At 39.2% G+C, this 23,486-nt stretch overlaps 45 non-coding genes across 45 annotated transcripts; all 45 read left to right on the top strand.

Annotated features, from left to right (window-relative positions):
• Positions 1-133: 133 nt before the first annotated feature.
• Positions 134-205, top strand: trnaq-cug (transfer RNA glutamine (anticodon CUG)). Its single transcript has one exon. It is a non-coding gene; the product is annotated as a tRNA-Gln (tRNA).
• Positions 206-913: 708 nt separating this feature from the next.
• On the top strand, positions 914-985 carry trnaq-cug (transfer RNA glutamine (anticodon CUG)). Its single transcript has one exon. It is a non-coding gene; the product is annotated as a tRNA-Gln (tRNA).
• A 708-nt stretch (positions 986-1,693) lies between these two features.
• trnaq-cug (transfer RNA glutamine (anticodon CUG)) lies at positions 1,694-1,765 on the top strand. Its single transcript has one exon. It is a non-coding gene; the product is annotated as a tRNA-Gln (tRNA).
• A 708-nt stretch (positions 1,766-2,473) lies between these two features.
• Positions 2,474-2,545, top strand: trnaq-cug (transfer RNA glutamine (anticodon CUG)). Its single transcript has one exon. It is a non-coding gene; the product is annotated as a tRNA-Gln (tRNA).
• A 707-nt stretch (positions 2,546-3,252) lies between these two features.
• trnaq-cug (transfer RNA glutamine (anticodon CUG)) lies at positions 3,253-3,324 on the top strand. Its single transcript has one exon. It is a non-coding gene; the product is annotated as a tRNA-Gln (tRNA).
• Positions 3,325-3,848: 524 nt separating this feature from the next.
• trnaq-uug (transfer RNA glutamine (anticodon UUG)) lies at positions 3,849-3,920 on the top strand. Its single transcript has one exon. It is a non-coding gene; the product is annotated as a tRNA-Gln (tRNA).
• A 111-nt stretch (positions 3,921-4,031) lies between these two features.
• On the top strand, positions 4,032-4,107 carry trnaq-cug (transfer RNA glutamine (anticodon CUG)). Its single transcript has one exon. It is a non-coding gene; the product is annotated as a tRNA-Gln (tRNA).
• A 703-nt stretch (positions 4,108-4,810) lies between these two features.
• Positions 4,811-4,886, top strand: trnaq-cug (transfer RNA glutamine (anticodon CUG)). The gene has a single exon. It is a non-coding gene; the product is annotated as a tRNA-Gln (tRNA).
• Positions 4,887-5,589: 703 nt separating this feature from the next.
• Positions 5,590-5,661, top strand: trnaq-cug (transfer RNA glutamine (anticodon CUG)). Its single transcript has one exon. It is a non-coding gene; the product is annotated as a tRNA-Gln (tRNA).
• Positions 5,662-6,368: 707 nt separating this feature from the next.
• On the top strand, positions 6,369-6,440 carry trnaq-cug (transfer RNA glutamine (anticodon CUG)). Its single transcript has one exon. It is a non-coding gene; the product is annotated as a tRNA-Gln (tRNA).
• Positions 6,441-6,964: 524 nt separating this feature from the next.
• trnaq-uug (transfer RNA glutamine (anticodon UUG)) lies at positions 6,965-7,036 on the top strand. The gene has a single exon. It is a non-coding gene; the product is annotated as a tRNA-Gln (tRNA).
• Positions 7,037-7,919: 883 nt separating this feature from the next.
• Positions 7,920-7,991, top strand: trnaq-cug (transfer RNA glutamine (anticodon CUG)). Its single transcript has one exon. It is a non-coding gene; the product is annotated as a tRNA-Gln (tRNA).
• Positions 7,992-8,515: 524 nt separating this feature from the next.
• trnaq-uug (transfer RNA glutamine (anticodon UUG)) lies at positions 8,516-8,587 on the top strand. The gene has a single exon. It is a non-coding gene; the product is annotated as a tRNA-Gln (tRNA).
• Positions 8,588-8,698: 111 nt separating this feature from the next.
• trnaq-cug (transfer RNA glutamine (anticodon CUG)) lies at positions 8,699-8,770 on the top strand. The gene has a single exon. It is a non-coding gene; the product is annotated as a tRNA-Gln (tRNA).
• A 524-nt stretch (positions 8,771-9,294) lies between these two features.
• On the top strand, positions 9,295-9,366 carry trnaq-uug (transfer RNA glutamine (anticodon UUG)). The gene has a single exon. It is a non-coding gene; the product is annotated as a tRNA-Gln (tRNA).
• A 111-nt stretch (positions 9,367-9,477) lies between these two features.
• On the top strand, positions 9,478-9,549 carry trnaq-cug (transfer RNA glutamine (anticodon CUG)). Its single transcript has one exon. It is a non-coding gene; the product is annotated as a tRNA-Gln (tRNA).
• A 524-nt stretch (positions 9,550-10,073) lies between these two features.
• On the top strand, positions 10,074-10,145 carry trnaq-uug (transfer RNA glutamine (anticodon UUG)). The gene has a single exon. It is a non-coding gene; the product is annotated as a tRNA-Gln (tRNA).
• A 711-nt stretch (positions 10,146-10,856) lies between these two features.
• Positions 10,857-10,928, top strand: trnaq-uug (transfer RNA glutamine (anticodon UUG)). The gene has a single exon. It is a non-coding gene; the product is annotated as a tRNA-Gln (tRNA).
• A 115-nt stretch (positions 10,929-11,043) lies between these two features.
• trnaq-cug (transfer RNA glutamine (anticodon CUG)) lies at positions 11,044-11,115 on the top strand. Its single transcript has one exon. It is a non-coding gene; the product is annotated as a tRNA-Gln (tRNA).
• Positions 11,116-11,822: 707 nt separating this feature from the next.
• Positions 11,823-11,894, top strand: trnaq-cug (transfer RNA glutamine (anticodon CUG)). Its single transcript has one exon. It is a non-coding gene; the product is annotated as a tRNA-Gln (tRNA).
• A 707-nt stretch (positions 11,895-12,601) lies between these two features.
• On the top strand, positions 12,602-12,673 carry trnaq-cug (transfer RNA glutamine (anticodon CUG)). Its single transcript has one exon. It is a non-coding gene; the product is annotated as a tRNA-Gln (tRNA).
• A 524-nt stretch (positions 12,674-13,197) lies between these two features.
• trnaq-uug (transfer RNA glutamine (anticodon UUG)) lies at positions 13,198-13,269 on the top strand. Its single transcript has one exon. It is a non-coding gene; the product is annotated as a tRNA-Gln (tRNA).
• Positions 13,270-13,384: 115 nt separating this feature from the next.
• On the top strand, positions 13,385-13,456 carry trnaq-cug (transfer RNA glutamine (anticodon CUG)). Its single transcript has one exon. It is a non-coding gene; the product is annotated as a tRNA-Gln (tRNA).
• Positions 13,457-13,980: 524 nt separating this feature from the next.
• Positions 13,981-14,052, top strand: trnaq-uug (transfer RNA glutamine (anticodon UUG)). The gene has a single exon. It is a non-coding gene; the product is annotated as a tRNA-Gln (tRNA).
• Positions 14,053-14,167: 115 nt separating this feature from the next.
• Positions 14,168-14,239, top strand: trnaq-cug (transfer RNA glutamine (anticodon CUG)). The gene has a single exon. It is a non-coding gene; the product is annotated as a tRNA-Gln (tRNA).
• A 524-nt stretch (positions 14,240-14,763) lies between these two features.
• Positions 14,764-14,835, top strand: trnaq-uug (transfer RNA glutamine (anticodon UUG)). Its single transcript has one exon. It is a non-coding gene; the product is annotated as a tRNA-Gln (tRNA).
• A 411-nt stretch (positions 14,836-15,246) lies between these two features.
• On the top strand, positions 15,247-15,318 carry trnaq-uug (transfer RNA glutamine (anticodon UUG)). Its single transcript has one exon. It is a non-coding gene; the product is annotated as a tRNA-Gln (tRNA).
• A 115-nt stretch (positions 15,319-15,433) lies between these two features.
• trnaq-cug (transfer RNA glutamine (anticodon CUG)) lies at positions 15,434-15,505 on the top strand. Its single transcript has one exon. It is a non-coding gene; the product is annotated as a tRNA-Gln (tRNA).
• A 524-nt stretch (positions 15,506-16,029) lies between these two features.
• On the top strand, positions 16,030-16,101 carry trnaq-uug (transfer RNA glutamine (anticodon UUG)). Its single transcript has one exon. It is a non-coding gene; the product is annotated as a tRNA-Gln (tRNA).
• A 115-nt stretch (positions 16,102-16,216) lies between these two features.
• On the top strand, positions 16,217-16,288 carry trnaq-cug (transfer RNA glutamine (anticodon CUG)). Its single transcript has one exon. It is a non-coding gene; the product is annotated as a tRNA-Gln (tRNA).
• Positions 16,289-16,812: 524 nt separating this feature from the next.
• trnaq-uug (transfer RNA glutamine (anticodon UUG)) lies at positions 16,813-16,884 on the top strand. Its single transcript has one exon. It is a non-coding gene; the product is annotated as a tRNA-Gln (tRNA).
• Positions 16,885-17,295: 411 nt separating this feature from the next.
• On the top strand, positions 17,296-17,367 carry trnaq-uug (transfer RNA glutamine (anticodon UUG)). Its single transcript has one exon. It is a non-coding gene; the product is annotated as a tRNA-Gln (tRNA).
• Positions 17,368-17,482: 115 nt separating this feature from the next.
• On the top strand, positions 17,483-17,554 carry trnaq-cug (transfer RNA glutamine (anticodon CUG)). The gene has a single exon. It is a non-coding gene; the product is annotated as a tRNA-Gln (tRNA).
• Positions 17,555-18,261: 707 nt separating this feature from the next.
• Positions 18,262-18,333, top strand: trnaq-cug (transfer RNA glutamine (anticodon CUG)). Its single transcript has one exon. It is a non-coding gene; the product is annotated as a tRNA-Gln (tRNA).
• A 707-nt stretch (positions 18,334-19,040) lies between these two features.
• On the top strand, positions 19,041-19,112 carry trnaq-cug (transfer RNA glutamine (anticodon CUG)). Its single transcript has one exon. It is a non-coding gene; the product is annotated as a tRNA-Gln (tRNA).
• Positions 19,113-19,636: 524 nt separating this feature from the next.
• On the top strand, positions 19,637-19,708 carry trnaq-uug (transfer RNA glutamine (anticodon UUG)). The gene has a single exon. It is a non-coding gene; the product is annotated as a tRNA-Gln (tRNA).
• Positions 19,709-19,823: 115 nt separating this feature from the next.
• On the top strand, positions 19,824-19,895 carry trnaq-cug (transfer RNA glutamine (anticodon CUG)). Its single transcript has one exon. It is a non-coding gene; the product is annotated as a tRNA-Gln (tRNA).
• Positions 19,896-20,419: 524 nt separating this feature from the next.
• trnaq-uug (transfer RNA glutamine (anticodon UUG)) lies at positions 20,420-20,491 on the top strand. Its single transcript has one exon. It is a non-coding gene; the product is annotated as a tRNA-Gln (tRNA).
• Positions 20,492-20,606: 115 nt separating this feature from the next.
• trnaq-cug (transfer RNA glutamine (anticodon CUG)) lies at positions 20,607-20,678 on the top strand. The gene has a single exon. It is a non-coding gene; the product is annotated as a tRNA-Gln (tRNA).
• Positions 20,679-21,202: 524 nt separating this feature from the next.
• trnaq-uug (transfer RNA glutamine (anticodon UUG)) lies at positions 21,203-21,274 on the top strand. Its single transcript has one exon. It is a non-coding gene; the product is annotated as a tRNA-Gln (tRNA).
• A 411-nt stretch (positions 21,275-21,685) lies between these two features.
• trnaq-uug (transfer RNA glutamine (anticodon UUG)) lies at positions 21,686-21,757 on the top strand. Its single transcript has one exon. It is a non-coding gene; the product is annotated as a tRNA-Gln (tRNA).
• A 115-nt stretch (positions 21,758-21,872) lies between these two features.
• On the top strand, positions 21,873-21,944 carry trnaq-cug (transfer RNA glutamine (anticodon CUG)). The gene has a single exon. It is a non-coding gene; the product is annotated as a tRNA-Gln (tRNA).
• Positions 21,945-22,468: 524 nt separating this feature from the next.
• On the top strand, positions 22,469-22,540 carry trnaq-uug (transfer RNA glutamine (anticodon UUG)). Its single transcript has one exon. It is a non-coding gene; the product is annotated as a tRNA-Gln (tRNA).
• A 115-nt stretch (positions 22,541-22,655) lies between these two features.
• Positions 22,656-22,727, top strand: trnaq-cug (transfer RNA glutamine (anticodon CUG)). The gene has a single exon. It is a non-coding gene; the product is annotated as a tRNA-Gln (tRNA).
• Positions 22,728-23,251: 524 nt separating this feature from the next.
• trnaq-uug (transfer RNA glutamine (anticodon UUG)) lies at positions 23,252-23,323 on the top strand. The gene has a single exon. It is a non-coding gene; the product is annotated as a tRNA-Gln (tRNA).
• The last annotated feature ends 163 nt before the right edge of the window (positions 23,324-23,486 follow it).

The raw sequence follows: 23,486 nt of genomic DNA, 5'->3' as shown, positions 1-23,486 counted from the left end.
ATTTCAAATCTCGGTAGAACCTTTCTAGCTTTTGTGCTGAATTATTCACGTGGCCTACCAATAATCTCATTTCTAGCTGTTTATCCGGTGAACAAATGACAGAAAAATCTGAACACTTCAATAATTACTATGGGGTTCTATGGTGTAATGGTTAGCACTCAGGACTCTGAATCCTGCGATCCGAGTTGAAATCTCGGTAGGACCTACCTTCATTCTGCAGTGACATACTGCTCTCCTGTCAACTTTAAAATAGCCTTGTGTGAAAGAAACAAGTGGGTGGGAGTCGATAAGCAGTCTTTGGTACGCATGAATGGCCAGCCTGCAGGAAATTTTTAATATGAATGCCTAGTACATTTATTAATTGAAAACTTGCTGCCCCCCAATGAACTGAAAATAATTAAGATTTTTTTTCAAGATGTTACATGGTAGGGTAGCCCAGGTGATACCGTTTCTGTCCAGAAAATATTTTCTCTGTTTTTCCTGTGAACCAAGGACAGTAAAATCTGAACCAGCAATCTATGCTGTAAAGGTTATCACTCTGGATCTTGCAATCTGAGTTCAAATCTCGGTAGGACCTACCATGTGAATTAATCTGCCCCGTGGAACTGGAATATAGCTGTACAACGATTGTTGAAAGTATTTGCAACACGTGATAGGAACGACAGTCCACATTTGCTAATTAAAACGCGTAATTTTTTTTCTGTACAATTCCCAAATGGATGTATAATATGGTTCTATGGTGTAATGGTTAGCACTCTTGACTTTGAATCCAGTGATCCGATTTCAAATCTCGGTAGAACCTTTCTAGCTTTTGTGCTGAATTATTCACGTGGCCTACCAATAATCTCATTTCTAGCTGTTTATCCGGTGAACAAATGACAGGAAAATCTGAACACTTCAATAATTACTATGGGGTTCTATGGTGTAATGGTTAGCACTCAGGACTCTGAATCCTGCGATCCGAGTTGAAATCTCGGTAGGACCTACCTTCATTCTGCAGTGACATACTGCTCTCCTGTCAACTTTAAAATAGCCTTGTGTGAAAGAAACAAGTGGGTGGGAGTCGATAAGCAGTCTTTGGTACGCATGAATAGCCAGCCTGCAGGAAATTTTTAATATGAATGCCTAGTACATTTATTAATTGAAAACTTGCTGCCCCCCAATGAACTGAAAATAATTAAGATTTTTTTTCAAGATGTTACATGGTAGGGTAGCCCAGGTGATACCGTTTCTGTCCAGAAAATATTTTCTCTGTTTTTCCTGTGAACCAAGGACAGTAAAATCTGAACCAGCAATCTATGCTGTAAAGGTTATCACTCTGGATCTTGCAATCTGAGTTCAAATCTCGGTAGGACCTACCATGTGAATTAATCTGCCCCGTGGAACTGGAATATAGCTGTACAACGATTGTTGAAAGTATTTGCAACACGTGATAGGAACGACAGTCCACATTTGCTAATTAAAACGCGTAATTTTTTTTCTGTACAATTCCCAAATGGATGTATAATATGGTTCTATGGTGTAATGGTTAGCACTCTTGACTTTGAATCCAGTGATCCGATTTCAAATCTCGGTAGAACCTTTCTAGCTTTTGTGCTGAATTATTCACGTGGCCTACCAATAATCTCATTTCTAGCTGTTTATCCGGTGAACAAATGACAGGAAAATCTGAACACTTCAATAATTACTATGGGGTTCTATGGTGTAATGGTTAGCACTCAGGACTCTGAATCCTGCGATCCGAGTTGAAATCTCGGTAGGACCTACCTTCATTCTGCAGTGACATACTGCTCTCCTGTCAACTTTAAAATAGCCTTGTGTGAAAGAAACAAGTGGGTGGGAGTCGATAAGCAGTCTTTGGTACGCATGAATGGCCAGCCTGCAGGAAATTTTTAATATGAATGCCTAGTACATTTATTAATTGAAAACTTGCTGCCCCCCAATGAACTGAAAATAATTAAGATTTTTTTTCAAGATGTTACATGGTAGGGTAGCCCAGGTGATACCGTTTCTGTCCAGAAAATATTTTCTCTGTTTTTCCTGTGAACCAAGGACAGTAAAATCTGAACCAGCATTCTATGCTGTAAAGGTTATCACTCGGGATCTTGCAATCTGAGTTCAAATCTCGGTAGGACCTACCATGTGAATTAATCTGCCCAGTGGAACTGGAATATAGCTGTCCAACGATTGTTGAAAGTATTTGCAACACGTGATAGGAACGACAGTCCACATTTGCTAATTAAAACGCGTAATTTTTTTCCTGTACAATTCCCAAATGGATTTATAATATGGTTCTATGGTGTAATGGTTAGCACTCTGGACTTTGAATCCAGTTATCCAAGTTCAAATCTCAGTAGAACCTTTCTAGCTTTTGTGCTGAATTATTCACGTGGCCTACCAATAATCTCATTTCTAGCTGTTTATCCGGTGAACAAATGACAGGAAAATCTGAACACTTCAATAATTAGTATGGGGTTCTATGGTGTAATGGTTAGCACTCAGGACTCTGAATCCTGCGATCCGAGTTCAAATCTCGGTAGGACCTACCTTCATTCTGCATTGACATACTGCTCTCCTGTCAACTTTAAAATAGCCTTGTGTGAAAGAAACAAGTGGGTGGGAGTCAATAAGCAGTCTTTGGTACGCATGAATGGCCAGCCTGCAGGAAATTTTTAATATGAATGCCTAGTACATTTATTAATTGAAAACTTGCTGCCCCCCAATGAACTGAAAATAATTAAGATTTTTTTCAAGATGTTACATGGTAGGGTAGCCCAGGTGATACCGTTTCTGTCCAGAAAATATTTTCTCTGTTTTACCTGTGAACCAAGGACAGTAAAATCTGAACCAGCATTCTATGCTGTAAAGGTTATCACTCTGGATCTTGCAATCTGAGTTCAAATCTCGGTAGGACCTACCATGTGAATTAATCTGCCCCGTGGAACTGGAATATAGCTGTCCAACGATTGTTGAAAGTATTTGCAACACGTGATAGGAACGACAGTCCACATTTGCTAATTAAAACGCGTAATTTTTTTTCTGTACAATTCCCAAATGGATGTATAATATGGTTCTATGGTGTAATGGTTAGCACTCTGGACTTTGAATCCAGTTATCCAAGTTCAAATCTCAGTAGAACCTTTCTAGCTTTTGTGCTGAATTATTCACGTGGCCTACCAATAATCTCATTTCTAGCTGTTTATCCGGTGAACAAATGACAGGAAAATCTGAACACTTCAATAATTACTATGGGGTTCTATGGTGTAATGGTTAGCACTCAGGACTCTGAAACCTGCGATCCGAGTTCAAATCTCGGTAGGACCTACCTTCATTCTGCATTGACATACTGCTCTCCTGTCAACTTTAAAATAGCCTTGTGTGAAAGAAACAAGTGGGTGGGAGTCGATAAGCAGTCTTTGGTACGCATGAATGGCCAGACTGCAGGAAATTTTTAATATGAATGCCTAGTACATTTATTAATTGAAAACTTGCTGCCCCCCAATGAACTGAAAATAATTAAGATTTTTTTCAAGATGTTACATGGTAGGGTAGCCCAGGTGATACCGTTTCTGTCCAGAAAATATTTTCTCTGTTTTTCCTGTGAACCAAGGACAGTAAAATCTGAACCAGCATTCTATGCTGTAAAGGTTATCACTCTGGATCTTGCAATCTGAGTTCAAATCTCGGTAGGACCTACCATGTGATTTAATCTGCCCCGTGGACCTGGAATATAGCTGTCCAACGATTGTTGAAAGTATTTGCAACACGTGATAGGAACGACAGTCCACATTTGCTAATTAAAACGCGTAATTTTTTTTCTGTACAATTCCCAAATGGATGTATAATATGGTTCTATGGTGTAATGGTTAGCACTCTGGACTTTGAATTCAGTGATCCGAGTTCAAATCTCGGTAGAACCTTTCTAGCTTTTGTGCTGAATTATTCACGTGGCCTACCAATAATCTCATTTCTAGCTGTTTATCCGGTGAACAAATGACAGGAAAATCTGAACACTTCAATAATTACTATGGGGTTCTATGGTGTAATGGTTAGCACTCAGGACTCTGAATCCTGCGATCCGAGTTCAAATCTCGGTAGGACGTACCTTCATTCTTCATTGACATACTGCTCTCCTGTCAACTTTAAAATAGCCTTGTGTGAAAGAAACAAGTGGGTGGGAGTCAATAAGCAGTCTTTGGTACGCATGAATGGCCAGCCTGCAGGAAATTTTTAATATGAATGCCTAGTACATTTATTAATTGAAAACTTGCTGCCCCCCAATGAACTGAAAATAATTAAGATTTTTTTCAAGATGTTACATGGTAGGGTAGCCCAGGTGATACCGTTTCTGTCCAGAAAATATTTTCTCTGTTTTTCCTGTGAACCAAGGACAGTAAAATCTGAACCAGCATTCTATGCTGTAAAGGTTATCACTCTGGATCTTGCAATCTGAGTTCAAATCTCGGTAGGACCTACCATGTGAATTAATCTGCCCCGTCGAACTGGAATATAGCTGTCCAACGATTGTTGAAAGTATTTGCAACACGTGATAGGAACGACAGTCCACATTTGCTAATTAAAACGCGTAATTTTTTTCCTGTACAATTCCCAAATGGATGTATAATGTGGTTCTATGGTGTAATGGTTAGCACTCTGGACTTTGAATCCAGTTATCCAAGTTCAAATCTCAGTAGAACCTTTCTAGCTTTTGTGCTGAATTATTCACGTGGCCTACCAATAATCTCATTTCTAGCTGTTTATCCGGTGAACAAATGACAGGAAAATCTGAACACTTCAATAATTACTATGGGGTTCTATGGTGTAATGGTTAGCACTCAGGACTCTGAATCCTGCGATCCGAGTTCAAATCTCGGTAGGACGTACCTTCATTCTTCATTGACATACTGCTCTCCTGTCAACTTTAAAATAGCCTTGTGTGAAAGAAACAAGTGGGTGGGAGTCAATAAGCAGTCTTTGGTACGCATGAATGGCCAGCCTGCAGGAAATTTTTAATATGAATGCCTAGTACATTTATTAATTGAAAACTTGCTGCCCCCCAATGAACTGAAAATAATTAAGATTTTTTTCAAGATGTTACATGGTAGGGTAGCCCAGGTGATACCGTTTCTGTCCAGAAAATATTTTCTCTGTTTTTCCTGTGAACCAAGGACAGTAAAATCTGAACCAGCATTCTATGCTGTAAAGGTTATCACTCTGGATCTTGCAATCTGAGTTCAAATCTCGGTAGGACCTACCATGTGAATTAATCTGCCCCGTCGAACTGGAATATAGCTGTCCAACGATTGTTGAAAGTATTTGCAACACGTGATAGGAACGACAGTCCACATTTGCTAATTAAAACGCGTAATTTTTTTCCTGTACAATTCCCAAATGGATGTATAATGTGGTTCTATGGTGTAATGGTTAGCACTCTGGACTTTGAATCCAGTTATCCAAGTTCAAATCTCAGTAGAACCTTTCTAGCTTTTGTGCTGAATTATTCACGTGGCCTACCAATAATCTCATTTCTAGCTGTTTATCCGGTGAACAAATGACAGGAAAATCTGAACACTTCAATAATTACTATGGGGTTCTATGGTGTAATGGTTAGCACTCAGGACTCTGAATCCTGCGATCCGAGTTCAAATCTCGGTAGGACCTACCTTCATTCTGCATTGACATACTGCTCTCCTGTCAACTTTAAAATAGCCTTGTGTGAAAGAAACAAGTGGGTGGGAGTCGATAAGCAGTCTTTGGTACGCATGAATGGCCAGCCTGCAGGAAATGTTTAATATGAATGCCTAGTACATTTATTAATTGAAAACTTGCTGCCCCCCAATGAACTGAAAATAATTAAGATTTTTTTCAAGATGTTACATGGTAGGGTAGCCCAGGTGATACCGTTTCTGTCCAGAAAATATTTTCTCTGTTTTACCTGTGAACCAAGGACAGTAAAATCTGAACCAGCATTCTATGCTGTAAAGGTTATCACTCTGGATCTTGCAATCTGAGTTCAAATCTCGGTAGGACCTACCATGTGAATTAATCTGCCCCGTGGAACTGGAATATAGCTGTCCAACGATTGTTGAAAGTATTTGCAACACGTGATAGGAACGACAGTCCACATTTGCTAATTAAAACGCGTAATTTTTTTTCTGTACAATTCCCAAATGGATGTATAATATGGTTCTATGGTGTAATGGTTAGCACTCTGGACTTTGAATCTAGTTATCCAAGTTCAAATCTCAGTAGAACCTTTCTAGCTTTTGTGCTGAATTATTCACGTGGCCTACCAATAATCTCATTTCTAGCTGTTTATCCGGTGAACAAATGACAGGAAAATCTGAACACTTCAATAATTACTATGGGGTTCTATGGTGTAATGGTTAGCACTCAGGACTCTGAATCCTGCGATCCGAGTTCAAATCTCGGTAGGACCTACCTTCATTCTGCATTGACATACTGCTCTCCTGTCAACTTTAAAATAGCCTTGTGTGAAAGAAACAAGTGGGTGGGAGTCGATAAGCAGTCTTTGGTACGCATGAATGGCCAGCCTGCAGGAAATTTTTAATATGAATGCCTAGTACATTTATTAATTGAAAACTTGCTGCCCCCCAATGAACTGAAAATAATTAAGATTTTTTTCAAGATGTTACATGGTAGGGTAGCCCAGGTGATACCGTTTCTGTCCAGAAAATATTTTCTCTGTTTTTCCTGTGAACCAAGGACAGTAAAATCTGAACCAGCATTCTATGCTGTAAAGGTTATCACTCTGGATCTTGCAATCTGAGTTCAAATCTCGGTAGGACCTACCATGTGAATTAATCTGCCCCGTGGAACTGGAATATAGCTGTCCAACGATTTTTGAAAGTATTTGCAACACGTGATAGGAACGACAGTCCACATTTGCTAATTAAAACGCGTAATTTTTTTTCTGTACAATTCCCAAATGGATGTATAATATGGTTCTATGGTGTAATGATTAGCACTCTGGACTTTGAATTCAGTGATCCGAGTTCAAATCTCGGTAGAACCTTTCTAGCTTTTGTGCTGAATTATTCACGTGGCCTACCAATAATCTCATTTCTAGCTGTTTATCCGGTGAACAAATGACAGGAAAATCTGAACACTTCAATAATTACTATGGGGTTCTATGGTGTAATGGTTAGCACTCTGAATCCTGCGATCCGAGTTCAAATCTCGGTAGGACCTACCTTCATTCTGCATTGACATACTGCTCTCCTGTCAACTTTAAAATAGCCTTGTGTGAAAGAAACAAGTGGGTGGGAGTCAATAAGCAGTCTTTGGTACACATGAATGGCCAGCCTGCAGGAAATTTTTAATATGAATGCCTAGTACATTTATTAATTGAAAACTTGCTGCCCCCCAATGAACTGAAAATAATTAAGATTTTTTTCAAGATGTTACATGGTAGGGTAGCCCAGGTGATACCGTTTCTGTCCAGAAAATATTTTCTCTGTTTTTCCTGTGAACCAAGGACAGTAAAATCTGAACCAGCATTCTATGCTGTAAAGGTTATCACTCTGGATCTTGCAATCTGAGTTCAAATCTCGGTAGGACCTACCATGTGAATTAATCTGCCCCGTGGAACTGGAATATAGCTGTCCAACGATTGTTGAAAGTATTTGCAACACGTGATAGGAACGACAGTCCACATTTGCTAATTAAAACGCGTAATTTTTTTCCTGTACAATTCCCAAATGGATGTATAATGTGGTTCTATGGTGTAATGGTTAGCACTCTGGACTTTGAATCCAGTTATCCAAGTTCAAATCTCAGTAGAACCTTTCTAGCTTTTGTGCTGAATTATTCACGTGGCCTACCAATAATCTCATTTCTAGCTGTTTATCCGGTGAACAAATGACAGGAAAATCTGAACACTTCAATAATTACTATGGGGTTCTATGGTGTAATGGTTAGCACTCAGGACTCTGAATCCTGCGATCCGAGTTCAAATCTCGGTAGGACCTACCTTCATTCTGCATTGACATACTGCTCTCCTGTCAACTTTAAAATAGCCTTGTGTGAAAGAAACAAGTGGGTGGGAGTCGATAAGCAGTCTTTGGTACGCATGAATGGCCAGCCTGCAGGAAATGTTTAATATGAATGCCTAGTACATTTATTAATTGAAAACTTGCTGCCCCCCAATGAACTGAAAATAATTAAGATTTTTTTCAAGATGTTACATGGTAGGGTAGCCCAGGTGATACCGTTTCTGTCCAGAAAATATTTTCTCTGTTTTTCCTGTGAACCAAGGACAGTAAAATCTGAACCAGCATTCTATGCTGTAAAGGTTATCACTCTGGATCTTGCAATCTGAGTTCAAATCTCGGTAGGACCTACCATGTGAATTAATCTGCCCCGTGGAACTGGAATATAGCTGTCCAACGATTGTTGAAAGTATTTGCAACACGTGATAGGAACGACAGTCCACATTTGCTAATTAAAACGCGTAATTTTTTTTCTGTACAATTCCCAGATGGATGTATAATATGGTTCTATGGTGTAATGGTTAGCACTCTGGACTTTGAATCCAGTGATCCGAGTTCAAATCTCGGTAGAACCTTTCTGGCTTTTGTGCTGAATTATTCACGTGGCCTACCAATAATCTCATTTCTAGCTGTTTATCCGGTGAACAAATGACAGGAAAATCTGAACACTTCAATAATTACTACGGGGTTCTATGGTGTAATGGTTAGCACTCAGGACTCTGAATCCTGCGATCTGAGTTCAAATCTCGGTAGGACCTACTTTTATTCTGCAGTGACATACTGCTCTCCTGTCAACTTTAAAATAGCCTTGTGTGAAAGAAACAAGTGGGTGGGAGTCGATAAGCAGTCTTTGGTACGCATGAATGGCCAGCCTGCAGGAAATTTTTAATATGAATGCCTAGTACATTTATTAATTGAAAACTTGCTGCCCCCCAACGAACTGAAAATAATTAAGATTTTATTCAAGATGTTACATGGTAGGGTAGCCCAGGTGATACCGTTTCTGTCCAGAAAATATTTTCTCTGTTTTTCCTGTGAACCAAGGACAGTAAAATCTGAACCAGCATTCTATGCTGTAAAGGTTATCACTCTGGATCTTGCAATCTGAGTTCAAATCTCGGTAGGACCTACCATGTGAATTAATCTGCCCCGTGGAACTGGAATATAGCTGTCCAACGATTTTTGAAAGTATTTGCAACACGTGATAGGAACGACAGTCCACATTTGCTAATTAAAACGCGTAATTTTTTTTCTGTACAATTCCCAAATGGATGTATAATATGGTTCTATGGTGTAATGGTTAGCACTCTGGACTTTGAATTCAGTGATCCGAGTTCAAATCTCGGTAGAACCTTTCTAGCTTTTGTGCTGAATTATTCACGTGGCCTACCAATAATCTCATTTCTAGCTGTTTATCCGGTGAACAAATGACAGGAAAATCTGAACACTTCAATAATTACTATGGGGTTCTATGGTGTAATGGTTAGCACTCAGGACTCTGAAACCTGCGATCCGAGTTCAAATCTCGGTAGGACCTACCTTCATTCTGCATTGACATACTGCTCTCCTGTCAACTTTAAAATAGCCTTGTGTGAAAGAAACAAGTGGGTGGGAGTCGATAAGCAGTCTTTGGTACGCATGAATGGCCAGCCTGCAGGAAATTTTTAATATGAATGCCTAGTACATTTATTAATTGAAAACTTGCTGCCCCCCAATGAACTGAAAATAATTAAGATTTTTTTCAAGATGTTACATGGTAGGGTAGCCCAGGTGATACCGTTTCTGTCCAGAAAATATTTTCTCTGTTTTTCCTGTGAACCAAGGACAGTAAAATCTGAACCAGCATTCTATGCTGTAAAGGTTATCACTCTGGATCTTGCAATCTGAGTTCAAATCTCGTTAGGACCTACCATGTGAATTAATCTGCCCCGTGGAACTGGAATATAGCTGTCCAACGATTGTTGAAAGTATTTGCAACACGTGATAGGAACGACAGTCCACATTTGCTAATTAAAACGCGTAATTTTTTTTCTGTACAATTCCCAAATGGATGTATAATATGGTTCTATGGTGTAATGGTTAGCACTCTGGACTTTGAATCCAGTGATCCGAGTTCAAATCTCGGTAGAACCTTTCTAGCTTTTGTGCTGAATTATTCACGTGGCCTACCAATAATCTAATTTCTAGCTGTTTATCCGGTGAACAAATGACAGGAAAATCTGAACACTTCAATATTTACTCTATATGGGGTTCTATGGTGTAATGGTTAGCACTCAGGACTCTGAATCCTGCGATCAAAGTTCAAATCTCGGTAGGACCTACCTTGATTTTGCAGTGACATACTCCTCTCCTGTCAACTTTAAAATACTCTTGTGTGAAAGAAACAAGTGGGTGGGAGTCGATAAGCAGTCTTTGGTACGCATGAATGGCCAGCCTGCAGGAATTTTTTAATATGAATGCCTAGTACATTTATTAATTGAAAACTTGCTGCCCCCCAATGAACTGAAAATAATTAAGATTTTTTTCAAGATGTTACATGGTAGGGTAGCCCAGGTGATACCGTTTCTGTCCAGAAAATATTTTCTCTGTTTTTCCTGTGAACCAAGGACAGTAAAATCTGAACCAGCATTCTATGCTGTAAAGGTTATCACTCTGGATCTTGCAATCTGAGTTCAAATCTCGGTAGGACCTACCATGTGAATTAATCTGCCTCGTGGAACTGGAATATAGCTGTCCATCGATTGTTGAAAGTATTTGCAACACGTGATAGGAACGACAGTCCACATTTGCTAATTAAAACGCGTAATTTTTTTTCTGTACAATTCCCAAATGGATGTATAATATGGTTCTATGGTGTAATGGTTAGCACTCTGGACTTTGAATCCAGTGATCCGAGTTCAAATCTCTGTAGAACCTTTCTAGCTTTTGTGCTGAATTATTCACGTGGCCTACCAATAATCTCATTTCTAGCTGTTTATCCGGTGAACAAATGACAGGAAAATCTGAACACTTCAATATTTACTCTATATGGGGTTCTATGGTGTAATGGTTAGCACTCAGGACTCTGAATCCTGCGATCCGAGTTCAAATCTCGGTAGGACCTACCTTGATTTTGCAGTGACATACTCCTCTCCTGTCAACTTTAAAATACTCTTGTGTGAAAGAAACAAGTGGGTGGGAGTCGATAAGCAGTCTTTGGTACGCATGAATGGCCAGCCTGCAGGAATTTTTTAATATGAATGCCTAGTACATTTATTAATTGAAAACTTGCTGCCCCCAATGAACTGAAAATAATTAAGATTTTTTTCAAGATGTTACATGGTAGGGTAGCCCAGGTGATACCGTTTCTGTCCAGAAAATATTTTCTCTGTTTTTCCTGTGAACCAAGGACAGTAAAATCTGAACCAGCATTCTATGCTGTAAAGGTTATCACTCTGGATCTTGCAATCTGAGTTCAAATCTCGGTAGGACCTACCATGTGATTTAATCTGCCTTCTTGGAACTGGAATATAGCTGTCCAACGATTGTTGAAAGTATTTGCAACACGTGATAGGAACGACAGTCCACATTTGCTAATTAAAACGCGTAATTTTCTTTCTGTACAATTCCCAAATGGATGTATAATATGGTTCTATGGTGTAATGGTTAGCACTCTGGACTTTGAATCCAGTTATCCAAGTTCAAATCTCAGTAGAACCTTTCTAGCTTTTGTGCTGAATTATTCACGTGGCCTACCAATAATCTCATTTCTAGCTGTTTATCCGGTGAACAAATGACAGGAAAATCTGAACACTTCAATAATTACTATGGGGTTCTATGGTGTAATGGTTAGCACTCAGGACTCTGAAACCTGCGATCCGAGTTCAAATCTCGGTAGGACCTACCTTCATTCTGCATTGACATACTGCTCTCCTGTCAACTTTAAAATAGCCTTGTGTGAAAGAAACAAGTGGGTGGGAGTCGATAAGCAGTCTTTGGTACGCATGAATGGCCAGCCTGCAGGAAATTTTTAATATGAATGCCTAGTACATTTATTAATTGAAAACTTGCTGCCCCCCAATGAACTGAAAATAATTAAGATTTTTTTCAAGATGTTACATGGTAGGGTAGCCCAGGTGATACCGTTTCTGTCCAGAAAATATTTTCTCTGTTTTTCCTGTGAACCAAGGACAGTAAAATCTGAACCAGCATTCTATGCTGTAAAGGTTATCACTCTGGATCTTGCAATCTGAGTTCAAATCTCGGTAGGACCTAGAATGTGAATTAATCTGCCCCGTCGAACTGGAATATAGCTGTCCAACGATTGTTGAAAGTATTTGCAACACGTGATAGGAACGACAGTCCACATTTGCTAATTAAAACGCGTAATTTTTTTCCTGTACAATTCCCAAATGGATGTATAATGTGGTTCTATGGTGTAATGGTTAGCACTCTGGACTTTGAATCCAGTTGTCCAAGTTCAAATCTCAGTAGAACCTTTCTAGCTTTTGTGCTGAATTATTCACGTGGCCTACCAATAATCTCATTTCTAGCTGTTTATCCGGTGAACAAATGACAGGAAAATCTGAACACTTCAATAATTACTATGGGGTTCTATGGTGTAATGGTTAGCACTCAGGACTCTGAATCCTGCGATCCGAGTTCAAATCTCGGTAGGACCTACCTTCATTCTGCATTGACATACTGCTCTCCTGTCAACTTTAAAATAGCCTTGTGTGAAAGAAACAAGTGGGTGGGAGTCGATAAGCAGTCTTTGGTACGCATGAATGGCCAGCCTGCAGGAAATGTTTAATATGAATGCCTAGTACATTTATTAATTGAAAACTTGCTGCCCCCCAATGAACTGAAAATAATTAAGATTTTTTTCAAGATGTTACATGGTAGGGTAGCCCAGGTGATACCGTTTCTGTCCAGAAAATATTTTCTCTGTTTTTCCTGTGAACCAAGGACAGTAAAATCTGAACCAGCATTCTATGCTGTAAAGGTTATCACTCTGGATCTTGCAATCTGAGTTCAAATCTCGGTAGGACCTACCATGTGAATTAATCTGCCCCTTGGAACTGGAATATAGCTGTCCAACGATTGTTGAAAGTATTTGCAACACGTGATAGGAACGACAGTCCACATTTGCTAATTAAAACGCGTAATTTTTTTTCTGTACAATTCCCAAATGGATGTATAATATGGTTCTATGGTGTAATGGTTAGCACTCTGGACTTTGAATCCAGTGATCCGAGTTCAAATCTCGGTAGAACCTTTCTGGCTTTTGTGCTGAATTATTCACGTGGCCTACCAATAATCTCATTTCTAGCTGTTTATCCGGTGAACAAATGACAGGAAAATCTGAACACTTCAATATTTACTCTATATGGGGTTCTATGGTGTAATGGTTAGCACTCAGGACTCTGAATCCTGCGATCCGAGTTCAAATCTCGGTAGGACCTACCTTGATTTTGCAGTGACATACTCCTCTCCTGTCAACTTTAAAATACTCTTGTGTGAAAGAAACAAGTGGGTGGGAGTCGATAAGCAGTCTTTGGTACGCATGAATGGCCAGCCTGCAGGAATTTTTTAATATGAATGCCTAGTACATTTATTAATTGAAAACTTGCTGCCCCCCAATGAACTGAAAATAATTAAGATTTTTTTCAAGATGTTACATGGTAGGGTAGCCCAGGTGATACCGTTTCTGTCCAGAAAATATTTTCTCTGTTTTTCCTGTGAACCAAGGACAGTAAAATCTGAACCAGCATTCTATGCTGTAAAGGTTATCACTCTGGATCTTGCAATCTGAGTTCAAATCTCGGTAGGACCTACCATGTGAATTAATCTGCCTCGTGGAACTGGAATATAGCTGTCCATCGATTGTTGAAAGTATTTGCAACACGTGATAGGAACGACAGTCCACATTTGCTAATTAAAACGCGTAATTTTTTTTCTGTACAATTCCCAAATGGATGTATAATATGGTTCTATGGTGTAATGGTTAGCACTCTGGACTTTGAATCCAGTGATCCGAGTTCAAATCTCTGTAGAACCTTTCTAGCTTTTGTGCTGAATTATTCACGTGGCCTACCAATAATCTCATTTCTAGCTGTTTATCCGGTGAACAAATGACAGGAAAATCTGAACACTTCAATATTTACTCTATATGGGGTTCTATGGTGTAATGGTTAGCACTCAGGACTCTGAATCCTGCGATCCGAGTTCAAATCTCGGTAGGACCTACCTTGATTTTGCAGTGACATACTCCTCTCCTGTCAACTTTAAAATACTCTTGTGTGAAAGAAACAAGTGGGTGGGAGTCGATAAGCAGTCTTTGGTACGCATGAATGGCCAGCCTGCAGGAATTTTTTAATATGAATGCCTAGTACATTTATTAATTGAAAACTTGCTGCCCCCCAATGAACTGAAAATAATTAAGATTTTTTTCAAGATGTTACATGGTAGGGTAGCCCAGGTGATACCGTTTCTGTCCAGAAAATATTTTCTCTGTTTTTCCTGTGAACCAAGGACAGGAAAATCTGAACCAGCATTCTATGCTGTAAAGGTTATCACTCTGGATCTTGCAATCTGAGTTCAAATCTCGGTAGGACCTACCATGTGATTTAATCTGCCTCGTGGAACTGGAATATAGCTGTCCAACGATTGTTGAAAGTATTTGCAACACGTGATAGGAACGACAGTCCACATTTGCTAATTAAAACGCGTAATTTTCTTTCTGTACAATTCCCAAATGGATGTATAATATGGTTCTATGGTGTAATGGTTAGCACTCTGGACTTTGAATCCAGTGATCCAAGTTCAAATCTCGGTAGAACCTTTCTAGCTTTTGTGCTGAATTATTCACGTGGCCTACCAATAATGTCATTTCTACCTGTTTATGAATGAACTGAAAATATTTAAGATTTTTTTCAAGATGTTACATGGTAGGGTAGCCCAGGTGATACCGTTTCTGTCCAGAAAATATTTTCTCTGTTTTTCCGGTGAACCAAGGACAGTAAAATCTGAACCAGCATTCTATGCTGTAAAGGTTATCACTCTGGATCTTGCAATCTGAGTTCAAATCTCGGTAGGACCTACCATGTGAATTAATCTGCCTCGTGGAACTGGAATATAGCTGTCCAACGATTGTTGAAAGTATTTGCAACACGTGATAGGAACGACAGTCCACATTTGCTAATTAAAACGCGTAATTTTTTTTCTGTACAATTCCCAAATGGATGTATAATATGGTTCTATGGTGTAATGGTTAGCACTCTGGACTTTGAATCCAGTGATCCGAGTTCAAATCTCGGTAGAACCTTTCTGGCTTTTGTGCTGAATTATTCACGTGGCCTACCAATAATCTCATTTCTAGCTGTTTATCCGGTGAACAAATGACAGGAAAATCTGAACACTTCAATATTTACTCTATATGGGGTTCTATGGTGTAATGGTTAGCACTCAGGACTCTGAATCCTGCGATCCGAGTTCAAATCTCGGTAGGACCTACCTTGATTTTGCAGTGACATACTCCTCTCCTGTCAACTTTAAAATACTCTTGTGTGAAAGAAACAAGTGGGTGGGAGTCGATAAGCAGTCTTTGGTACGCATGAATGGCCAGCCTGCAGGAATTTTTTAATATGAATGCCTAGTACATTTATTAATTGAAAACTTGCTGCCCCCCAATGAACTGAAAATAATTAAGATTTTTTTCAAGATGTTACATGGTAGGGTAGCCCAGGTGATACCGTTTCTGTCCAGAAAATATTTTCTCTGTTTTTCCTGTGAACCAAGGACAGTAAAATCTGAACCAGCATTCTATGCTGTAAAGGTTATCACTCTGGATCTTGCAATCTGAGTTCAAATCTCGGTAGGACCTACCATGTGAATTAATCTGCCTCGTGGAACTGGAATATAGCTGTCCATCGATTGTTGAAAGTATTTGCAACACGTGATAGGAACGACAGTCCACATTTGCTAATTAAAACGCGTAATTTTTTTTCTGTACAATTCCCAAATGGATGTATAATATGGTTCTATGGTGTAATGGTTAGCACTCTGGACTTTGAATCCAGTGATCCGAGTTCAAATCTCTGTAGAACCTTTCTAGCTTTTGTGCTGAATTATTCACGTGGCCTACCAATAATCTCATTTCTAGCTGTTTATCCGGTGAACAAATGACAGGAAAATCTGAACACTTCAATATTTACTCTATATGGGGTTCTATGGTGTAATGGTTAGCACTCAGGACTCTGAATCCTGCGATCCGAGTTCAAATCTCGGTAGGACCTACCTTGATTTTGCAGTGACATACTCCTCTCCTGTCAACTTTAAAATACTCTTGTGTGAAAGAAACAAGTGGGTGGGAGTCGATAAGCAGTCTTTGGTACGCATGAATGGCCAGCCTGCAGGAATTTTTTAATATGAATGCCTAGTACATTTATTAATTGAAAACTTGCTGCCCCCCAATGAACTGAAAATAATTAAGATTTTTTTCAAGATGTTACATGGTAGGGTAGCCCAGGTGATACCGTTTCTGTCCAGAAAATATTTTCTCTGTTTTTCCTGTGAACCAAGGACAGGAAAATCTGAACCAGCATTCTATGCTGTAAAGGTTATCACTCTGGATCTTGCAATCTGAGTTCAAATCTCGGTAGGACCTACCATGTGATTTAATCTGCCTCGTGGAACTGGAATATAGCTGTCCAACGATTGTTGAAAGTATTTGCAACACGTGATAGGAACGACAGTCCACATTTGCTAATTAAAACGCGTAATTTTCTTTCTGTACAATTCCCAAATGGATGTATAATATGGTTCTATGGTGTAATGGTTAGCACTCTGGACTTTGAATCCAGTGATCCAAGTTCAAATCTCGGTAGAACCTTTCTAGCTTTTGTGCTGAATTATTCACGTGGCCTACCAATAATGTCATTTCTACCTGTTTATGAATGAACTGAAAATATTTAAGATTTTTTTCAAGATGTTACATGGTAGGGTAGCCCAGGTGATACCGTTTCTGTCCAGAAAATATTTTCTCTTTTTTTCCTGTGAACCAAGGACAGTAATATCTGAACCAGCATTCTATGCTGTAAAGGTTATCACTCTGGATCTTGCAATCTGAGTTCAAATCTCGGTAGGACCTACCATGTGAATTAATCTGCCCCGTGGAACTGGAATATAGCTGTCCAACGATTGTTGAAAGTATTTGCAACACGTGATAGGAACGACAGTCCACATTTGCTAATTAAAATGCGTAATTTTTTTTCTGTACAATTCCCAAATGGATGTATATTATGGTTCTATGGTGTAATGGTTAGCACTCTGGACTTTGAATCCAGTGATCCGATTTCAAATCTCGGTAGAACCTTTCTGGCTTTTGTGCTGAATTATTCACGTGGCCTACCACTAATCTCATTTCTACCTGTTTATCCGGTGAACAAATGACAGGAAAATCTGAACACTTCAATAATTACTCTATATGGGGTTCTATGGTGTAATGGTTAGCACTCAGGACTCTGAATCCTGCGATCTGAGTTCAAATCTCGGTAGGACCTACCTTGATTTTGCAGTGACATACTCCTCTCCTGTCAACTTTAAAATACTCTTGTGTGAAAGAAACAAGTGGGTGGGAGTCGATAAGCAGTCTTTGGTACGCATGAATGGCCAGCCTGCAGGAAATTTTTAATATGAATGCCTAGTACATTTATTAATTGAAAACTTGCTGCCCCCCAATGAACTGAAAATAATTACGATTTTTTTCAAGATGTTACATGGTAGGGTAGCCCAGGTCATACCGTTTCTGTCCAGAAAATATTTTCTCTGTTTTTCCTGTGAACCAAGGACAGTAATATCTGAACCAGCATTCTATGCTGTAAAGGTTATCACTCTGGATCTTGCAATCTGAGTTCAAATCTCGGTAGGACCTACCATGTGAATTAATCTGCCTCGTGGAACTGGAATATAGCTGTCCAACGATTGTTGAAAGTATTTGCAACACGTGATAGGAACGACAGTCCACATTTGCTAATTAAAACGCGTAATTTTCTTTCTGTACAATTCCCAAATGGATGTATAATATGGTTCTATGGTGTAATGGTTAGCACTCTGGACTTTGAATCCAGTTATCCAAGTTCAAATCTCAGTAGAACCTTTCTAGCTTTTGTGCTGAATTATTCACGTGGCCTACCAATAATCTCATTTCTAGCTGTTTATCCGGTGAACAAATGACAGGAAAATCTGAACACTTCAATAATTACTATGGGGTTCTATGGTGTAATGGTTAGCACTCAGGACTCTGAAACCTGCGATCCGAGTTCAAATCTCGGTAGGACCTACCTTCATTCTGCATTGACATACTGCTCTCCTGTCAACTTTAAAATAGCCTTGTGTGAAAGAAACAAGTGGGTGGGAGTCGATAAGCAGTCTTTGGTACGCATGAATGGCCAGCCTGCAGGAAATTTTTAATATGAATGCCTAGTACATTTATTAATTGAAAACTTGCTGCCCCCCAATGAACTGAAAATAATTAAGATTTTTTTCAAGATGTTACATGGTAGGGTAGCCCAGGTGATACCGTTTCTGTCCAGAAAATATTTTCTCTGTTTTTCCTGTGAACCAAGGACAGTAAAATCTGAACCAGCATTCTATGCTGTAAAGGTTATCACTCTGGATCTTGCAATCTGAGTTCAAATCTCGGTAGGACCTAGAATGTGAATTAATCTGCCCCGTCGAACTGGAATATAGCTGTCCAACGATTGTTGAAAGTATTTGCAACACGTGATAGGAACGACAGTCCACATTTGCTAATTAAAACGCGTAATTTTTTTCCTGTACAATTCCCAAATGGATGTATAATGTGGTTCTATGGTGTAATGGTTAGCACTCTGGACTTTGAATCCAGTTGTCCAAGTTCAAATCTCAGTAGAACCTTTCTAGCTTTTGTGCTGAATTATTCACGTGGCCTACCAATAATCTCATTTCTAGCTGTTTATCCGGTGAACAAATGACAGGAAAATCTGAACACTTCAATAATTACTATGGGGTTCTATGGTGTAATGGTTAGCACTCAGGACTCTGAATCCTGCGATCCGAGTTCAAATCTCGGTAGGACCTACCTTCATTCTGCATTGACATACTGCTCTCCTGTCAACTTTAAAATAGCCTTGTGTGAAAGAAACAAGTGGGTGGGAGTCGATAAGCAGTCTTTGGTACGCATGAATGGCCAGCCTGCAGGAAATGTTTAATATGAATGCCTAGTACATTTATTAATTGAAAACTTGCTGCCCCCCAATGAACTGAAAATAATTAAGATTTTTTTCAAGATGTTACATGGTAGGGTAGCCCAGGTGATACCGTTTCTGTCCAGAAAATATTTTCTCTGTTTTTCCTGTGAACCAAGGACAGTAAAATCTGAACCAGCATTCTATGCTGTAAAGGTTATCACTCTGGATCTTGCAATCTGAGTTCAAATCTCGGTAGGACCTACCATGTGAATTAATCTGCCCCTTGGAACTGGAATATAGCTGTCCAACGATTGTTGAAAGTATTTGCAACACGTGATAGGAACGACAGTCCACATTTGCTAATTAAAACGCGTAATTTTTTTTCTGTACAATTCCCAAATGGATGTATAATATGGTTCTATGGTGTAATGGTTAGCACTCTGGACTTTGAATCCAGTGATCCGAGTTCAAATCTCGGTAGAACCTTTCTGGCTTTTGTGCTGAATTATTCACGTGGCCTACCAATAATCTCATTTCTAGCTGTTTATCCGGTGAACAAATGACAGGAAAATCTGAACACTTCAATATTTACTCTATATGGGGTTCTATGGTGTAATGGTTAGCACTCAGGACTCTGAATCCTGCGATCCGAGTTCAAATCTCGGTAGGACCTACCTTGATTTTGCAGTGACATACTCCTCTCCTGTCAACTTTAAAATACTCTTGTGTGAAAGAAACAAGTGGGTGGGAGTCGATAAGCAGTCTTTGGTACGCATGAATGGCCAGCCTGCAGGAATTTTTTAATATGAATGCCTAGTACATTTATTAATTGAAAACTTGCTGCCCCCCAATGAACTGAAAATAATTAAGATTTTTTTCAAGATGTTACATGGTAGGGTAGCCCAGGTGATACCGTTTCTGTCCAGAAAATATTTTCTCTGTTTTTCCTGTGAACCAAGGACAGTAAAATCTGAACCAGCATTCTATGCTGTAAAGGTTATCACTCTGGATCTTGCAATCTGAGTTCAAATCTCGGTAGGACCTACCATGTGAATTAATCTGCCTCGTGGAACTGGAATATAGCTGTCCATCGATTGTTGAAAGTATTTGCAACACGTGATAGGAACGACAGTCCACATTTGCTAATTAAAACGCGTAATTTTTTTTCTGTACAATTCCCAAATGGATGTATAATATGGTTCTATGGTGTAATGGTTAGCACTCTGGACTTTGAATCCAGTGATCCGAGTTCAAATCTCTGTAGAACCTTTCTAGCTTTTGTGCTGAATTATTCACGTGGCCTACCAATAATCTCATTTCTAGCTGTTTATCCGGTGAACAAATGACAGGAAAATCTGAACACTTCAATATTTACTCTATATGGGGTTCTATGGTGTAATGGTTAGCACTCAGGACTCTGAATCCTGCGATCCGAGTTCAAATCTCGGTAGGACCTACCTTGATTTTGCAGTGACATACTCCTCTCCTGTCAACTTTAAAATACTCTTGTGTGAAAGAAACAAGTGGGTGGGAGTCGATAAGCAGTCTTTGGTACGCATGAATGGCCAGCCTGCAGGAATTTTTTAATATGAATGCCTAGTACATTTATTAATTGAAAACTTGCTGCCCCCCAATGAACTGAAAATAATTAAGATTTTTTTCAAGATGTTACATGGTAGGGTAGCCCAGGTGATACCGTTTCTGTCCAGAAAATATTTTCTCTGTTTTTCCTGTGAACCAAGGACAGGAAAATCTGAACCAGCATTCTATGCTGTAAAGGTTATCACTCTGGATCTTGCAATCTGAGTTCAAATCTCGGTAGGACCTACCATGTGATTTAATCTGCCTCGTGGAACTGGAATATAGCTGTCCAACGATTGTTGAAAGTATTTGCAACACGTGATAGGAACGACAGTCCACATTTGCTAATTAAAACGCGTAATTTTCTTTCTGTACAATTCCCAAATGGATGTATAATATGGTTCTATGGTGTAATGGTTAGCACTCTGGACTTTGAATCCAGTGATCCAAGTTCAAATCTCGGTAGAACCTTTCTAGCTTTTGTGCTGAATTATTCACGTGGCCTACCAATAATGTCATTTCTACCTGTTTATGAATGAACTGAAAATATTTAAGATTTTTTTCAAGATGTTACATGGTAGGGTAGCCCAGGTGATACCGTTTCTGTCCAGAAAATATTTTCTCTGTTTTTCCGGTGAACCAAGGACAGTAAAATCTGAACCAGCATTCTATGCTGTAAAGGTTATCACTCTGGATCTTGCAATCTGAGTTCAAATCTCGGTAGGACCTACCATGTGAATTAATCTGCCTCGTGGAACTGGAATATAGCTGTCCAACGATTGTTGAAAGTATTTGCAACACGTGATAGGAACGACAGTCCACATTTGCTAATTAAAACGCGTAATTTTTTTTCTGTACAATTCCCAAATGGATGTATAATATGGTTCTATGGTGTAATGGTTAGCACTCTGGACTTTGAATCCAGTGATCCGAGTTCAAATCTCGGTAGAACCTTTCTGGCTTTTGTGCTGAATTATTCACGTGGCCTACCAATAATCTCATTTCTAGCTGTTTATCCGGTGAACAAATGACAGGAAAATCTGAACACTTCAATATTTACTCTATATGGGGTTCTATGGTGTAATGGTTAGCACTCAGGACTCTGAATCCTGCGATCCGAGTTCAAATCTCGGTAGGACCTACCTTGATTTTGCAGTGACATACTCCTCTCCTGTCAACTTTAAAATACTCTTGTGTGAAAGAAACAAGTGGGTGGGAGTCGATAAGCAGTCTTTGGTACGCATGAATGGCCAGCCTGCAGGAATTTTTTAATATGAATGCCTAGTACATTTATTAATTGAAAACTTGCTGCCCCCCAATGAACTGAAAATAATTAAGATTTTTTTCAAGATGTTACATGGTAGGGTAGCCCAGGTGATACCGTTTCTGTCCAGAAAATATTTTCTCTGTTTTTCCTGTGAACCAAGGACAGTAAAATCTGAACCAGCATTCTATGCTGTAAAGGTTATCACTCTGGATCTTGCAATCTGAGTTCAAATCTCGGTAGGACCTACCATGTGAATTAATCTGCCTCGTGGAACTGGAATATAGCTGTCCATCGATTGTTGAAAGTATTTGCAACACGTGATAGGAACGACAGTCCACATTTGCTAATTAAAACGCGTAATTTTTTTTCTGTACAATTCCCAAATGGATGTATAATATGGTTCTATGGTGTAATGGTTAGCACTCTGGACTTTGAATCCAGTGATCCGAGTTCAAATCTCTGTAGAACCTTTCTAGCTTTTGTGCTGAATTATTCACGTGGCCTACCAATAATCTCATTTCTAGCTGTTTATCCGGTGAACAAATGACAGGAAAATCTGAACACTTCAATATTTACTCTATATGGGGTTCTATGGTGTAATGGTTAGCACTCAGGACTCTGAATCCTGCGATCCGAGTTCAAATCTCGGTAGGACCTACCTTGATTTTGCAGTGACATACTCCTCTCCTGTCAACTTTAAAATACTCTTGTGTGAAAGAAACAAGTGGGTGGGAGTCGATAAGCAGTCTTTGGTACGCATGAATGGCCAGCCTGCAGGAATTTTTTAATATGAATGCCTAGTACATTTATTAATTGAAAACTTGCTGCCCCCCAATGAACTGAAAATAATTAAGATTTTTTTCAAGATGTTACATGGTAGGGTAGCCCAGGTGATACCGTTTCTGTCCAGAAAATATTTTCTCTGTTTTTCCTGTGAACCAAGGACAGGAAAATCTGAACCAGCATTCTATGCTGTAAAGGTTATCACTCTGGATCTTGCAATCTGAGTTCAAATCTCGGTAGGACCTACCATGTGATTTAATCTGCCTCGTGGAACTGGAATATAGCTGTCCAACGATTGTTGAAAGTATTTGCAACACGTGATAGGAACGACAGTCCACATTTGCTAATTAAAACGCGTAATTTTCTTTCTGTACAATTCCCAAATGGATGTATAATATGGTTCTATGGTGTAATGGTTAGCACTCTGGACTTTGAATCCAGTGATCCAAGTTCAAATCTCGGTAGAACCTTTCTAGCTTTTGTGCTGAATTATTCACGTGGCCTACCAATAATGTCATTTCTACCTGTTTATGAATGAACTGAAAATATTTAAGATTTTTTTCAAGATGTTACATGGTAGGGTAGCCCAGGTGATACCGTTTCTGTCCAGAAAATATTTTCTCTTTTTTTCCT

Source organism: Salmo salar, chromosome 04 (assembly GCF_965601325.2).
Source record: "Salmo salar chromosome 04, fSalSal1, whole genome shotgun sequence".
NCBI lineage: Eukaryota > Metazoa > Chordata > Actinopteri > Salmoniformes > Salmonidae > Salmo > Salmo salar.
Note: the sequence above shows the minus strand (reverse complement) of the source record. Positions and strands in the feature narration are given on the sequence as shown.